At 46.0% G+C, this 16,210-nt stretch overlaps 1 protein-coding gene and 1 long non-coding RNA gene across 7 annotated transcripts in view; one reads left to right on the forward strand and one right to left on the reverse strand.

Annotated features, from left to right (window-relative positions):
• The window catches only part of PTPN14 (protein tyrosine phosphatase non-receptor type 14), a 193,678-nt gene extending 191,932 nt beyond the window's left edge, over positions 1-1,746 (reverse strand). For 3 of the 6 annotated variants that reach the window (XM_081491309.1, XM_081491299.1, XM_081491302.1), the window contains exon 1: positions 1,106-1,705. The gene's annotated coding sequence lies outside the window, so the exon portion shown is untranslated. Of the gene's footprint in view, positions 1-1,105 lie in introns of all 6 variants that reach the window. The other 3 variants (XM_081491310.1, XM_081491305.1, XM_081491307.1) reach the window with 3 other exon arrangements.
• On the forward strand, positions 1,746-5,041 carry LOC145506493 (uncharacterized). Its single transcript, XR_014053971.1, has 2 exons — positions 1,746-1,926; positions 2,432-5,041. It is a non-coding gene; the product is annotated as an uncharacterized LOC145506493 (long non-coding RNA).
• The last annotated feature ends 11,169 nt before the right edge of the window (positions 5,042-16,210 follow it).

Genomic DNA, 16,210 nt, shown 5'->3' on the forward strand with positions numbered 1-16,210 from the left:
TCACTACACTCTACTTCCAGATCAGCCAGTGGGTTTCCTCAGGCAGGCTGCAGTTACATTCTGTTTTAGCATCTTTGTATCCCCAGTTTCTAGCCCAGGGGGAAAAACTGCCATACTAGGTTTGTTCAATGAATGGGCCAACGAACTAACCCATTTGAAGAAATTCACACGTTGGTGGAAACCCTGTAACCCATCAACAGCTGGCGGTCTGGAAATTCCTCACCTTCAAAGACCCAGCAACAGCCAGCCCCTGGACGGACTGAAGGTGAAAGCCCGCACGCGGCCTTAAGCTGCAGGGAGGGGTGGGGTGGGGGTGAGGGGACCTGGAGGAAGTGGGAAGGAAAGGGAGGGGTCGGGACAGCGCTCCCTCACTGCTCCTCAAAAAGGTGAAAAACCTCTTCCGAGCGTTGAAACCCAAGAAGTAGGGGTCATGCCAGGAGAAAGGGGAGACGGTGTCTGAACACCACCCTCGGAACTTGTTAATACTCAGAACGTGGGGCGTTCGAGGTGGAGACCTGCTCTGAAATTAGGGGGCCACAGGGTCTCCCTGTGAGTCGGCCGACCACCCAAGTAGGGGCCAAGAAGCCCAGGAGTTTGGTGGCAAGGCTGTGGCCTAGTGGGAGGGCATGGAAACGTCTCCCTCTCAAGATCCTGTCTCCTGGGGGGTTGGGGGGGGTGTGGAACAGAAGAGGGTCGCGGCGGGGGACCCTCTCCAGCTTGAGAGGCAGCGACGTCTTTGGCTTTCATCCTCCGGCCCCCGCCGTCTGGGTATCTCAGCTGCCCTCACTAGGCCCTCTGTGGTTCCCCAAAAGAAAACAGCAGTGGGGAGGAGGGGGCGAGAGTGCGAGTTTCACCGTCCACTCTGCAGACAGCGCACACCTTCCACCTTAACTCCAAGCCGTTCGCATTAGCAGGCGGCTCCCACCGCCACTTAACAAGTCCAGCTGCCCGGCCCCCTCGCGCTCCCGCTGTCCTGCCAGGCGTCCCGGGCCGCCGATCCCAAGTCGGCGTGGCCAGCGTTCGCCCAAGTCCTCGGCCAGGCACCCGGAGCGCCCAGGGCGGCCCCCAACCTGGGGCCTGACTCCCCGCCCCAGACGCCGCTTACCTGCTTACATGGCCCCGTCGGTACCCCGGAGTCCTGCGCCGAAAGGCTGCCCTCCGCGGGCGGCGGAGTCCCAGGTCCCCCCAAGGAATTGATTCCAGTGGCTGGCGGAGGAGGGGCGGAGGGAAGGAGCCGGAGGAGGCGAAAGGGGAGAGAGGTTTCCGCCGCGATCCCGGCGCGAGAGTTGGCGCGGGGGCGCCCGGAGAAAGGGGAAAAGGAGAACCACCCCGGCGTGGGGCTGTCCCGCCAGAGAGGGGGCCGGGACGTGGAGGCTGGGCGAGGTGGGAGGGGACGCGCCGCCAGGGGCCACGGAGTGGCGGCCGCTCGCCTAGTACCGGCGCCCGGAGAGCAGGCGGCAGAGCGAGGACGAGCGCAGCAACCTGCCCCCGGACTGCGCCCGCCGCGCCCTCCCTGGGGAGAGAAAAGTTGGGACGAACTTTCAGGGGCCGGGAGAGCCAGAGCGGCAGGAAATGCGAGCGGCCGCGAGAGGAGGGAGGAAGGGGCCTGGCGAGTGGGAGGGGACGGAGCAGGCGCCGGCGGCCGCGGCTCCCCCACCCCCGGGCCCGGCTCGGCGGCGCGGGGGGAGCGCGGGGCGCGCGCCGGGGGCGGGGAGGAATGCGGCGGGGCGGGCGGGCGCGCGCGCGGGGGCGCAGTGGGGCGGCGCGGGAAGGGGAGCCCCGGCTCCCGAGCCCCGGGCGCGCGTCCTTGGGGACGTCACAGCGCTGGAATCCGAGGAATGCCGAGCTGCCGGAGCTCCTTCTGCAGGCCCGGGAGAAGTCGCGCACTTTTATAAATGCGGTGGCTTTGGGAGAAGGTTTTCAAAGGTGAGGGCTGAGCTGGGAGGACGGGGGGAAACTCCCCGGAGGAAGAAACGGGGGGAATGGGGAAAGCGAAGGGACCACAGCGACCCCACCTAGCGCCTCTCCCGGACGGGGGCCAAGACGGGGTCTGCCGGGGTGGGGCAGGAAAAATCCCACCGAGAACTCCGCAACCTGCAGAGGCGGGGCCGCAACGGGGACTGGCCCACCCCGACCTAGAGCGGCCCACCTTATTTGGGGGACCCCTCGAAGCAGGTCGTCCCCACACAGTCACTGCACAGGGGAAACAGACCTGGAGAAAGGAGGGTGTCTTCCCAGAGTAGGCAATCTTTTAAGTTGTCTGTCCAGGACTCCTGGAACCTCTGGGTACCAAACCTGGAGTCTAAACCACCTCTCACCCGCTCCTCCGGGAATCGTACAAACAGTTAGTGTACCCAAGGAGTTAGTGTACCCAAGGAATTAGTGTACCCAAGGAGTTAGAATCGTTTCCCCGGTTCTTTCCATGCCACAGAATCGCCCCACCCAGCCGGCGTAGGCACTGGGAGGAAACTTCCTGAGCGTTTTCGGAGGTGGAGTTAATGAGACGCAGCTGGTAAGACGAACCAGGCTGTCGTAGCCAAGCCCGGGAACCCGGATTTTCGGACCTGCCCTGCCGTCACCGGCCGAAGAGTGTCCCCGTGCCTGAAAGCCTTGACCTCTGTCGCTGTAAAAATTAAAGGTTTTGCCTGTTTTTCTGTGGTCCTTGGCATTGCAAAAATGATGCCTGAGGAAGCTGTGGTCTTACCCGAGCCCGGTCCTTTCAACCTTTCTTAGGTTGAATAGGGTCCTCGGAGAATTGCCACTGAGGATGTCGTTCCAAATTCCTTCCGTGTCCCACAACTCAGAAAAATTCCTGGGCTCTTGGGGAAGAGTCTCCTGTACCCATCAGGTACAAATCTGTGGTCACGTGACTTCTCTGAGCATTTGCCCATCTCCAAAATTACAAGGAAGCAGAGAAGACCTTAAAGGGATGGCAGGGAAAAGGCTGAAGGGAGTTAAGATCAGTTTCTCCAACTTTCAAGAAATAGCTGGATATTGTCAATATGGACTTGCTGGATTTCCAAAGAAAATTAGGAAGTGCCTTAATGTCCACCAGGAAGTGTGGGAAGCACTTCATATGCTCACACACTGTTATCCCCATTTCTAAGATGTAGAAAGTGAGGTGTGAAGACATTATCTGTCTCACCGAGGATCACTGAGCAAGTATACTATGATAATGGACCCTAGTGTGTCTGGCCCCAAAATGCAAACTTACAAACTCTTTAAAATTTAACCAGGACAGGATTAAGATCAAAGATAAGGAAATGCCTACAGGCTCTCAAGGAAGGCCTCTTGGGATTTGGAGGAAAAGAAGTGGCATTTGTGTATTTTTGCTTGAAAGTCACTTTGATACCAAACTCAGGAACACAACACGCTGAGACTGTTGTGTAGAAGAGAAAGGACTTGTATGTAGACAGCAGTTGTACCTGGGTGACCCTGAGGAAGCCACTTCACCTATAGGCCTGAGTTTGTGAAGTGGAATGTGACATGAACTTCAGAGCTTGGTTGAAAGAGTTCGTCTCTCAAGTCTTTCCCAGTCTGAACTAGGATGAATATATACTCCTTTCTGCAGATGGCATGCCTATGGAGGAAGCTAAGTGATAAAGCCAGGACGTCTTGGGGAAAGGACTGTTTTCACACTGCCTTCAGAATCAAAATAAATGTTGAGAATGTTACTAGGTGTTCAACGGCAAAACAGAAAACCACCAAATAAGATTTAGTACTACTCCGGTGGACTCATTTTTATTTTAAATAATTTTACTTCTAAGAAAAAATGCCTTAGTAATTTAAAAGCCCATAAAGTGGTTAAAAAAACTTTCATTCTCTAGATAAATATATAAAAGTAGTCACAGGTTTCTTTCATAAGAGAAAAGAGCAACCCGTTGCCTAAATCTTCATTATACTTGAGTCTCCTCAATATGCATCAGAGTGACTAGGAGCTTGGTTGATGGGATAAGCTCCAAACACATTGCTACACATTTATTTCAAACTTTGTAATTTTAGGAACTTGTCAATATTAAATATGCTCCCAAATCTTTCAATCAGTTCTAAGCCCAATTTAAATTACAAATACAGGCCAAATCTCATAGGCCTCCGTGATTCCTCCCGCCTCCAAGGTGTTTCTCATTAATTTATTAATTTTGTACCTTTAAAACCATTGAAAAGCAAAACAAAACAGGTTCCCCAATCAAAGACACCTGGAAAGTGAGCAGGCTCTCTTAGGAGAAGTCTGACAACCACTAGGGGCCTTCTACAAAATATAAAGTCATATATAAGTAGAGAGAGAGAATGTTTGCTTTTATCCTAAATCTAATTTCAGTTCCTAAGAGGATATTTGGCAGTTTACAGTAATAGAGGAAAAGAGAAAAGAGAAGCTTTTTCAAAATACACATCCTCTGTAACCCCTGCTCCCCATGTCTCATTCATCTTATCCCCATGGTCTAGGGGAGAGAGACTTCAGTTGGTGTATATATATATGTGTTTATATATATAATATTTTTAGGCAGTATTTTATCGATATAATTCATACTCCATAAAAATGTACATACAACTTGACTTTTTCACGCAGATATACCCATGTGAAAACCACCCAAATCAGGATATAGAAAATATCCATCACCACAAAAACTTCCCTTAAGTGACCTTTCAGTCAGTATCACCTCTCAAGATTAACTTCTACTACTATAGACTAGTTCTGCAGGTTCTCAAACTTCATATAAGTAGAATGATAAATATAATGTGTGTATGTATATGTGGGTCTGGGTCACAATTTGCTTATCTATTCTTCTGTTGATATACTGGGTAAGTATATTTTGAAAGCATTTCCCAAGTAATTCTGTTATGCCTGACCACCTCCAGTTCAGAACTGTTGAGTTACAACAAAAGTAATCATAAATAAGCCTAGATTATTAACACCTACAAAAAATATTAAGTAGCAGAGGAGGAAAAAACATTTTAGAACAACCAACTTTAAGAGTTTTTTAATGGTAGTACACATTCAGAGCTTCTTATCAATAAAAACAAATTAGGAAATTGACTGGAATACGGACTTGTGTTATCTAGTGACGTTTTAAAAAGCTATGTGACTATGCAGAACTGTCACGTACAGCCACATGCACAGTACACAGTATTCCAGGAGCTCAAATAGTCTGCAGTGTGAATGGCATCCTCTGGATAGGGCACTGTGGTGGCTGTGATATTATGAGCTCTTATATTAGAGATATTAATAACTTCATGGAATCTGCTTTGGAAGAATCATTTCTGACACAGAAGACTGAGCCCTTCCCTCCTGGTTGCACCTTTGTGGACTTTAAGTTTGGGGAAGAAAAGTGCCTTTTAGGGGGTGGGGGACATGCCATTCGGATTGTTGGATCTTAGTCTTAGTTCCCCAACCAGGGATTGAATCTGCACCCTTGACAGTGAAAGTGCTGCACCTTAACCACTGGACCACCAGGGAATTCCAAAAAAGTGACTTTCTAAAGCTCAGATCTCCCCACGGTGACTAAAGGCAGGAGGTCACACCATACTCAAATAAATACTGCTAACATAACAGAAGAGGTGGCAAGAATACACAGAAGAACTATACAAAGAAGATCTTCATGACCCAGATAATCACGATGGTGTGATCACTCACCTAGAGCCAGACATCCTGGAATACGAAATCAAGTGGGCCTCAGGAAGCATCACTACGAACAAAGCTAGTGGAGGTGATGGAATTCCAGTTGAGCTATTTCAAATCCTAAAAGATGGTGCTGTGAAAGTGCTGCATTCAATGCCAGCAAATTTGGAAAACTCAGCAGTGACCACAGGACTGGAAAAGGTCAGTTTTCATTCCAATCCCAAAGAAAGGCCATGCCAAAGAATGCTTAAACTACTGCACGATTGCACTCATCTCACATGCTAGCAAAGTAATGCTCAAAGTTCTCCAAGCCAGGCTTCAGCAATATGTGAACCATGAACTTTGAGATGTTCAAGCTGGATTTAGAAAAGGCAGAGGAACCAGAGATCAAATTGGCCAACATCCGCTGGATCATCGAAAAAGCAAGAGAGTTCTAGAAAAATATCTACTTTTGCTTTATTGACTATGCTAAAGCCTTTGACTGTGTGGATCACAACAAACTGGAAAATTCTTCAAGAGATGGGAATACCAGACCATCTGACATGCCTCTTGAAAAATCTGTGTGCAGATCAAGAAGCAACAGTTAGAGCTGGACATGGAACAACAGACTGGTTCCAAATCGCGAAAGGAATACGTCAAGGCTGTATATTATCACCCTGCTAATTTAATTTATATGCAGAGTAAGTACATCATGAGAAATGCCAGACTGGATGAAGCACAAGCTAGAATCAAGATTGCCAGGAGAAACATCAATAACCTCAGATATGCAGATGACACCACCCTTATGGCAGAAATCAAAGAAGAACTAAAGAGTCTCTTGATAAAAGTGAAAGACGAAAGTGAAAAAGTTAGCTTAAAACTCAACATTCAGAAAACTAAGATCATGGCATCTGGTCCCATCACTTCATGGCAAATAGATGGGGAAACAATGGAAACAATGACAGACTTTATATTTTTGGGCTCCAAGATGACTGCAGCCATGAAATTAAAAGATGCTTGCTCCTTGGAAGAAAAGTTATGACCAACTTAGACAGCATATTAAAAAGCAGAGACATTACTTTGTCAACAAAGGTCCATCTAGTCAAAGCTTTGGTCTTTCCAGTAGTCATGTATGGATGTGAGAGTTGGACTATAAAGAAAGCTGAGCACTGAAGCATTGATGCTTTTGAACTGTGGTGTTGGAGAAGACTCTTGAGGGTCCCTTGGACAGCAAGGAGATCCAACCAGTCCATCCTAAAGGGAATCAGTCCTGAATATTCATTGCAAGGACTGATGTTGAAGCTGAAACTCCAATACCTTGGCCACCTAATTCGAAGAACTGACTCATTTGAAAAGACCCTGATGCTGGGAATGATTGAAGGTGGGAGGAGAGGGGGACAACAGAGGATGAGATGGTTGGAAGGCATCATCGACTCAATGGACATGAGTTTGAGTAAGGTCCGGGAGTTGGTGATGGACAGGGAAGCCTGGTGTGCTGCAGTCCGTGGGATCGTAAAGAGTTGGACAAGACTGAGCAACCAAATTGAACTGAACATAATAGGAGACTTCTGTGGACTCATGAATAAGACGGAAGTGCAAGATACCTGTTTTTCCAGTCTCTTTTTGAGGCCCACCATACCTGCACCCTTTATGTTACATACTGTCTCCACTTCATCATATTTCCTAGTGTCTCAGCTCTCTCATTCTTGATAGACCCCGATCTCTGGCCACCACGCCTTCTGGGCACCATATTATCGCCCCACTTCATTTCTCTTCTTTTATCCACCTCTCAGGAAAATTCTCCCTGCCTTCCAAAGGGATCACCCTCTGACTTAAGTCAAAGAAGAGAGGGCCCCCAGATCCATGCCCATCAACCAAGGTCACAAATGAATTATTGCCTTGTTACTTCCTTCTGGAAAGAATTCCAAAGATTTTGGGGTTGTGTTCTTTCAAGCTGGGAGGAGAAAGATAAATCTGTCCTCTAGGACACTGTGCCAGCTCTCCTGGCAACTGCAGTTGACCACGTGGACAATGGTATCAGCAAGGGTCATATATATACCAGGCAGCCTCACTCTAGGCCGATCACTAGTTTTTCCAAAGAAAATGTACAAGACGCAGCCAATCATTTACTCTTTAAAATTTGATACGATAGCAATATATATTAATCAAGTACACTTGAGAAAGGTTAATTCACACACATTTGCACTATTTTCAGCAAGTTTTAAAAGAAATATAACCTAGGCACCATTGAGTATCTTGCCTATTTCAATGTATTCATTATTGTCTACTAATTTCACCTTAGATCACAAACACACTTTGAATCATGTCTTAAAGGTGAAAACTTCCTGGTCATACTCACTGATCTCAGCTTGCTGACTTTCCCCCCTGCTCTCGGCCCCCACCTTGTCTTTCAGCTTTTCCAGGCTTGATGAGAACACACAGTTTTCCTCCCACACTGACATGTGCATTCCTGCGTGTGCACGCGCGCACACACACACGCACACACACACGTCATCACCATAGCCTCCATGGGGCACACTGCCAAGGAAGAGTTTACCCTCCTCTTACTGCTGAAAGCCATCTATTATTCAGGGCAGGGGAGGGGGAGAAGTTTTCACTATTTCCAAAATCTTTTCTGGAGGGCTTCTTCATTTTGATTTAAACCAGTTTAAACTTTGTAATGAAATAGAGTCATTAAAAAAGAAGGAAAGAAAGAAAAGCGAGAAGAAAAGGAAAGGAAGGAGGAGGGAGGGACAGAGGAATGAAAGGGAGAAAGAAAGGCTCTCTGTAGTCATTTACATGTGATTGATAAACTCAAAAGCATAGTCTGTTAGAGCGTAACAGATCTGGTGCATGCGTGCCAAGTCACTTCAGTGGGGTCCAACTATTTGCGACTGTATCGACCGTAGCCCGCCAGGCTCCTCTGTCCGTGGGATTCTCCAGGCAAGAAGACTGGAGAGGGTTGCCATGCCCTCCTCCAGGGGATCTTCCTGACCCAAGGATGGAACTCATGTCTCCTCTGCATTGGCCGGCAGATTCTTTGCCACTGAGTCCCCAGGGAAGCGACTTGATAGCTATGTGACCCCGAGCAAAGTACTAAAGGTTTCCCACCTGATCTTCCTCACCTGTAAAACAAGGAATTATGAGCATGTCTTTCTCATAGGGTTGCATTAGCGAGGAGTAGTAAGGTTGTGGTAAGTGAGTCACTATGGAGGAAACTCTTCAAACAGCACCTGGTTCACATTGAACTCGCAGTATGTTACATACGTATTAATACCATCACCAACCTCATTCTGTAGATTTCTTACAGACTGGATTTCTTGCCTTCAGCAGGAAAATCCATCTGAATCTCAATCCAAATTCCCAAGAGAAAGAATATGTTTTCAGGTGTCAGTGTAGGGTCTTAGAGAAGGAGCAGGCTGGGTGCAGCCCTCTGGGTGGGAAGGAGAATTCCCAGACAGAAGAGAGTGCCCAGGGAGGCATCTGAAACTACAATGAGAAGGGAAGGGAGGCTTTATTTTTTTCTTTTTCCCAAAGTGAAGTCTTGAGAATCCCTCTGTTCACACCTGGCTCCTCATGGTAGAGAAGAAAGTGACCTCCTAGGGAGGGGAGTGACAGAGGAAGGAAGGAAGGGAACCAGTATTCATTGAGCACTTGCTATGCGCTAGGAACAAGGCTAGGTCCTGTATATATGCAATCCGAAGTAGTGCTTGTGATGGTATTTGAGTGTTGTAGACTGAACTGTGTCCCTCCAAAATTCGTATGTTGAAGTCCTAAGCCCCAACAGGGCTGCATTTGGGGATAAGGACTTTACAGAGCTAATTAGGGTTGCATGAAGTCATGAAGGCAGGCCTCCAATCCAATAGGACCCGTGTCTTTATAACTAGAGGAAGAGATTCCAGAGCTTTCTCGCTATGTGTGCACAGAGGAGAGGCCACGTGAAGACACAAAAGGAGCCCATCTGCCAACCAAGGAGAGAGGACCCTCCAGAAACCAACCTGACAGCACCTTAATTTGAACTTTCAGCCTCCAAGACTGTGAGAATGTTGATTTCTGTTGTTTACACCACACAGGCTGTAGTATTTCACTATGGCAGCCCTAGCAGGCTGATACATCGAGGTTAGCATTTTCGTTGTTTAACAGAGAAATAAACTGAGATCTCAAGACGTTAAATACCTGCATTTAGACGAGTCCCTAAGTACCTGTGTACGTGGCAGAACCAAGATTCAAATGTGGACCTCTCTAATTCCAATTGCTCATGTTCTTTCTAAACCATCATGTTGCCGCCAAGTTTATTGAGTACCACGATAGGTCAGGAGTAGGGTTAGGTGGTGGCCGAGCTTGTATGGTAAAAAAAGAGAAATGAAACCATCAACAGGGTAGAGTCCAAATTCCCCATGAAGAGGACAGTTGTACTTGGCTGATGTTAAATTCTACTAATAAGAAGGCACATACCCAGAGTATGTATCTCCGGTTATTTTAAATCCTTCTTTTCCCATGTCTTTCTGAGTGCGCCTAGTAAAAGGGGGAAGGGAAGCTGCTGCCATATGGTCTGGGAGCAAAGCCTTTCAAAGAACTGTAATTTTCACTACTAATTAGCGCATCAGGGAAGCCTGGTGTGCTGAAGTCCATGGAATCGCAGAGTTGGACATGACTGAGCGACTGAACAACAGTATTTATGTCATCGGCTCCCAAGATTCCTATGAGTTAATGTCCTCACTTTTTAGCTGCATGAAGTCCAAGAAGTGGCAGTTTGGGTCCATGGTCCTTTCTAGCACATAGAAGATCGCCTTTGACTGGCATGAAGTCACAGTTTCTGGTAGTGCAGCGTCATTTCTGTTCATGACCTCGATCTCAAAAGGTCAGAAATACCCTAATTTCTAAGAATAGTTACTTGTGAATCTCTCATGAATCCATGAACTGAGCTAAACTGTTCTTCGTCCTGTTTATATCCCTACCCGGGCCAGCTCTGAGGAAGGTACACAGCTATAGAATTTACCAGGGCTGGCCAAGGAGCCATCAACACTTCAAGGAGCTGCGTGAGGGCAGGTCAATGAGAGCCACACTTATCCCTGTCTAACCATCTCCAAAATATCTGCCTGTTGTCATTTTGTGACGTGGTAGTGCCAATAGGTTCCAGGTTGCTAAGAATAACTGGGCTAGAGAAATCCTGAGTGGAATCTTAAAATCATTGTTCGTAGGAGATAAAGCGATGGCTAAGTGCACTGTTATAAAAAAAGTCAAGTCAGCCAGGACGTTTCTGAGTAAAATGTCAATAGATTCCCCCTCTTCACTATCTACATTTTCCAGTCCTTTCCCACCAACCTCAGAGGAAAAATGTTTAGAGCCAGAGGGTCAGTCTGTACCTTCTTATAATGATAGCATTCAGAATAAAGGGGCCAGGCGAGATACAGCGCTTTCGCTGACACTGTGTTTGCTAATATTCGGAGCTGCCCTAAAACCTCCCTGAAAATATATCCAGCCTGAGGAAGCTGGATTCCAACTTTATGGGAATTGACTCTTCTCCATCTCATGTCCTGAATGTGACATTTAAATAAAGCCCCAATAAAAGGCAATTCATTAGTTTGTTTTTTTCCCCTCACCTCTTTGGTTCTGAGTTTATTTTTAAATGTAATAGCAGCAGCAAACACCTAGGTGAAATTGCCAATAAATAATAATGCAAACTGTACTCCTGCATTTATGGAAGTAAAAAAAAAGCTAGATAGACTTCCAGATGGATTACAGATACAGAGAGGACTGGAAAATAGAACCAGAAAGGGTGCATTTGTTTCTAACATTGGCTGCTGTTGCCAGAACACCCCTCTGAAGGTATGGGCCATGAAAAGAATCTTCTGCTGTGATTAGCAACAAGGAACAACCTTTGCTGGGGGAGGGAAGAATCAGGTCGTGTTTGGGATGCCTTTCTAAAGAACATGGACTCCCCAGCCTGCAGGGGTGAGATAGGGTTACCCCCAAGTATGGGCAGGGCTATGTCAGTGAATCCAATAGCATTAAATCAAAACCTTCTCTAAGACCCGGCTGCTTCCTGGCTGCCTCCCCTAGAATAAGGGGTGACTCAGAGTGTGGCTGACTCCCTGACTTCAAACATTTCTGAGTAATTCCCACAGACCCAGACAAGGGCAATTAGAAGACTGGTTTGGAATGACCACTGAGGATTGCAAGATACTTCTGGTGGCCAGCAGGGGAAAGGCAAATGGCCTAGGAAGCTCAATTTTGAGGTGTCTTCTGCTACAATTAGGGGACAGAGGTACCTTCTGACATCCTAAAAAAAATTTTTTTTTGACATCCTAAGTCTTAAGATGCTAGAAGGAGTTTACTCATGTAGAGGGCGCGTCCTGGGCTTCCCTCCACGATGGGCACCTCTGAGGTCCTGGGATACACAAAGACAGAGCTTTTATATGCTGAAAGAAAAACTAGCTACCTTTCCAATCTAATTTCCAACTATACTTCCCTGGCTCTCTCTGCCCCCGGGATGCCGGCACTCTGCTATTCCTTGAACATACACTCCGAGTACTCTCCCACCCCAGGATCTTTGCATGCACTGGTTCCTCTGCCAAGAACTCCACTCCTCCAGATGTTTCCTCACTTTATTCCTTGGACAGAACTTTCCCAGACATCCTGTCAAAATAGAACCTCTTCACACTCCATTCTCTATTCCTTTGTGTGCATGCTCAGTCATGTCTGACTCTTTGCGACCCCGTGGACTATGTAGCCCACCAGGCTCCTCTGTCCATGGAATTTTCCAGGCAAGAATATTGGAGTGAGTTGCCATTTCCTCCTCCAGGGGACCTTGCTGACCCAGGATTGAACCCACATCTCCTGCATCTCCCGCATTGGCAGGTGGGTTCTTTACCACTGAGCCACCTGGGAAACCCTCTCTTCCTTCACCCTGCTCTAATTTCGTTGATAGCACATACAGTACCTGACATTATATTATCTATTTACATTTGTTTGTTTATCGCCCCCACCCCAACCCTGCCCCTCCAGACGCTCCATCGCAGGTAGAGATTTTTGTCTGTGTTGGTCACCATGGTATTCCACTGCCTGGTACACAGATCTTCAACAAATTTTTCATGAATATTTGGATAAATAAAAACTGTATAATTTTATGTAATTATATACAGTTATTTTCCTGTGCTCAGAATTCTGCATGTACTATGTTATTTAATCTTTACAACAAGCCCTATGATGTAGGGGTTATAATCTCCCATTTATAGATGAAGAAATTGAGGATTAGAGAGATGAAATAACTTATCTGGTTTTGTTGTTATTTCCAGCTGGTGGTTTCTGTGTTTAGGAGGTTTTGATGTTTGTTTGCTTGTTTGTCTTCGGCAGCACTGGGTCTTAGTTGAGGCACACAGGCTTTCTCTAGTTGTGGCACTTGGACTTAATTGCCCCATGGTGTGTGGGATCTTGGTCCCCCAGCCAGGGATTGAACCCGTGTCTCCTGAATTGGAAGACAGACTCTTACCCACTGGACCACTAGGGAAGTCTGACTGTAAGGACTTCAGTCACATGGAGTGGAGGGCTGTGCTTAGTCACTCAGTCATGTTCAAATCTTTGCAACCCCACGGACTGTAGACCGCAGGGCTCCTCTGTCCATGGGGATTCTCTAGGCAAGAATACTGGAGTGGGTTGCCATGCCCTCCTCCAGGGGAGCTTCCCAATTCAGGGATCAAACCCAGGTCTCCCGCATTGCAGGCAAATTCTTTACCATCTGAGCCGCCAGGGAAGCCTGGACTCATCTCCATTCCAAACACACTCTGTTCTTCAGTTTATACACTGCCTCTCTTTTGCTTATTTTATAATTTTCCCTCTTTATGCCCTGTTCCTAACTTGGTTCTCTTCCTCTAGATTTGCATTTGATATTGTATGTCTAGGGCAGTAAATAATAGTTAAGGGTCCAGCTAGTTTGCCTGGACTGACCTCCTGGTTTTGCCACTTATTAGCTGTAACATTAGGAAGTTGTTGGTCGTGATTCTTGAACTTTTGGTCTCTCTCCATTGCCTTTTATTCCTTCTGTGTCCCTAATACAGAGACTTTAACACTTACCTGATTCTCCACATTTCTTTTCTCTCCATTTTCCATTCTTTATCCTTACACTTTCTTTGCCTCCTGGGGAAACTCCTTAACTTAATCTTCCAGCTCATATATTTACTAGATACCTTCATTCTGTAAGCAAACTATTGAATTATTTATTCTATAATTACAGGATTTTAAAATTATTTTTCCATTTTATTGAAGTATAATAAAATTTTTAGATACTTAAAAATATATGATGCAATGATGTGATATATGTAAACACTGTGAAAGGATTTTGCCCATTAAGTTAACACATCTATCATCTTACGTATTTACTGTTGGCGGGTGGGTGGCAACATTTAAATTCTACCCCTCTTAGCAAATTTCAATTACACAATAGTGTTTTTGACCATAGTCACACATAGTTACACATTAGGTCCTAACTGAAAGTTTGTACCCTTTTACCAGCCTCTCCCTATTCCCCCCCCCTCCCCGAGCTCCTGTTTCTACTCTCTGCTTCTATGAGTTTGACTTTTTTTTTTTAGATTCCACGTAGAAATGACACCATCAGTACTGTCTTTCTCTGTCGGGATTCATTCTAATTCTTTTACTTTCCTAGTAAGAACTGTTCATTCTCACTTTATGTTTCCAATATCTTCTCTCACCTCTTCAAGCATATTTATTATTCTGGTTTTCAATTCTTTTCCTCTTTTCCATGAGTTCTGCTTTCTCTGACATAAGCCGTTCAGTTGGTTGTTCCTCAGACTCACGGTTCTCAGTATTTGCCCTCTGAACTCATCCTTGTTCCTTTGGGACCATTGTGTGTGTGTGTGTGTGTGTTCAGTTGCTGAGTCTTGTCTGACTCTTTGCGACCCCATGGACTGCATCCTGCCAGGCTTCTCTGTCCATGGGATTTTTCAGACAAGCATACCAGAGTGGGTTGCCATTTCTTCCTCCAGGGGATTTTCCCTAAGCAGGGACTGAACCCGAGTCTCCTGCATCTTCTTCATTGGCAGGCTAATTCTTTATCCCTGCACTGCCTTGGTTAGCAAAATTCATCTGTGGAGAGGGCAGACATCTATAGTAAGCTTATGCTGCTCTAGATGAATTGATGCCTCTATTTGTTATGTGCATTTGTGGGAAAGGCACAGGACTTTGCTCAACTGGTCTCCAAAGAGCTTCTGAATTATCTTTTATTGGAGGCAGCCACTCTGTATAAGTAGATGCCATAGGGGGATGAGAGCAAGAAGATGTGTGTGCGGAGGGGGTATTATTAGGGACTGGTCAGACCAGCTACACTCATTGCCATCTGCTTATACCCATACCTGGTCTGAGCTCTGCCTTATAGTTACCCCACTGCTTCTGGCCTATGCTCTGAAATCCTGCCTCCATGGTACCCAAAAGGAGGGGGCAAATCTGCCTAGGGCAACATGGATGAAGAAAGGGCAGCACTAAAACATTTCCCCCAAACTGAGTCCCTGCTTGTGACCCCGGGGCTTCCCCACTCCTGGCCAGTTTCCCTGCTGGTAGATCAAGTCAACTGCTATCCTCTCCAAGAATTTCTTTCCGTGGCTAACTGCTGAGCACAGTTCCAAGGTTTTTCGTCTCCCGTGGCATTTCTCCAGGAGAAAACACTCAATCTGTGTTTCTTTGCTATCTTGCCCTGAACCAGAAGCTTTGTAAATTTCCCAAGATCACCAGCTGTGAGTGATGGAGCTGAGGTTCAAGCTTTGATCTTTTTTATTCCAATCCTTGTGATTTTAGCCCCTAAACTATACTCAGGGTTTGCTAAAAGGTGATTGGGTCAGATTATCCATTCAACTAAAAAATTATTTCATTCCAAATGTTTCCCACTAACCAGACATGGGCTCCTTAGAGAAATGGCAAACTTCAAGTCTGAGGAAAGAAATGTACAAGAAAGGTATCAAAAGAACACTAGGATCATAACCAAAGAACTCAGGAACCACCTTGAAGAGATTCTCAGTGGGTGTAGATAGACCAATTTTAGCATCAGTAAGCATAATAACAGCAATTAGTTATAAAATTTCAACTGTGTTGAAACCCGTAAGTTCATAATGGTACAAGAAAAAAAAAGGAAAAGAAAAAAAAAAACCCAACTAGTCACCATTGGAACCAACTCATTATTTTGAAAAATGATAAATGAAGGCATAGAAATAAATCACCATGTCTTTCCTAAGAAATTACACCACTGGTAACCAAATAGCAGATGAGGAGGGATTTTACATGATGGAAATACCCTAGATAACAAATAAAAGGGATGATGAAATTAGAATATCACTATTTTGCAACTTCTGATAAGGAATGGATCTAGGCAAGAGCTGCAGTGGTTGCTAACATCACAAAAAGAGGACTATTTTGAGGACTAAAGAGAGTCAAACATAAGACTATTTTGTTTTGAAAAAGACAATCTGAACCTGATCAGGCCTCTAGATAGAGTTAGCTACCAATTTACAAAAAGTGCATGTCAGAGGAATATGTTCAAACAGACCTCAGAGATCAGTAAATGAGCATTAGCCAAATGTAGGCTGTGGGAGTGTCTAGAAGAAAACT

The sequence above is a fragment of the Giraffa tippelskirchi genome, chromosome 5 (genome assembly GCF_054371585.1).
Source record: "Giraffa tippelskirchi isolate mGirTip1 chromosome 5, T2T-mGirTip1v1.2.pri, whole genome shotgun sequence".
In the NCBI taxonomy this organism is placed as follows: Eukaryota; Metazoa; Chordata; class Mammalia; order Artiodactyla; family Giraffidae; genus Giraffa; species Giraffa tippelskirchi.